Source organism: Arachis duranensis, chromosome 10, assembly GCF_000817695.3.
Source record: "Arachis duranensis cultivar V14167 chromosome 10, aradu.V14167.gnm2.J7QH, whole genome shotgun sequence".
Classification (NCBI taxonomy): Eukaryota; Viridiplantae; Streptophyta; class Magnoliopsida; order Fabales; family Fabaceae; genus Arachis; species Arachis duranensis.
Window position 1 is genome coordinate 27,252,760 of NC_029781.3, and position 433 is coordinate 27,253,192.

The window sequence follows — 433 nt, forward strand, 5'->3', positions numbered from 1 at the left end:
ATACTTGAAAAGTTGGATCGGCATGAACAAAAAGCAAAGATGAGAGAGCGCCGTAACGAGCGCCGATTCAAAAACCTCAAGGAGCTACTCAAGGGATGCTTCAGAGACTCAGACACCCCGGATTCCACTTCTTTTACCAGCACCAGGAGCCATACTGGTCCCGACTGTGGAGATACTGCCACCAACTCACCCCTGTTCCTGACAGATGGCACCGAGGATGGTGCAAAGCCTTAAGTGTGGGGAAGTCGGTCAGTACTTGACTTCCGGAGGTAAATTCTCTTCTCTGACACCAATAATTAGGATATTTTAGTTAGATTTTTTCTTTCTTTTATAGAATAGAATAAATTGCATAGTTAGGATAGTTGCATGCATGTTCTACTTGATTGAAAAGACAATAAGTTTCTTTTAAAAAAATCTATCTTTGGAACAAAAT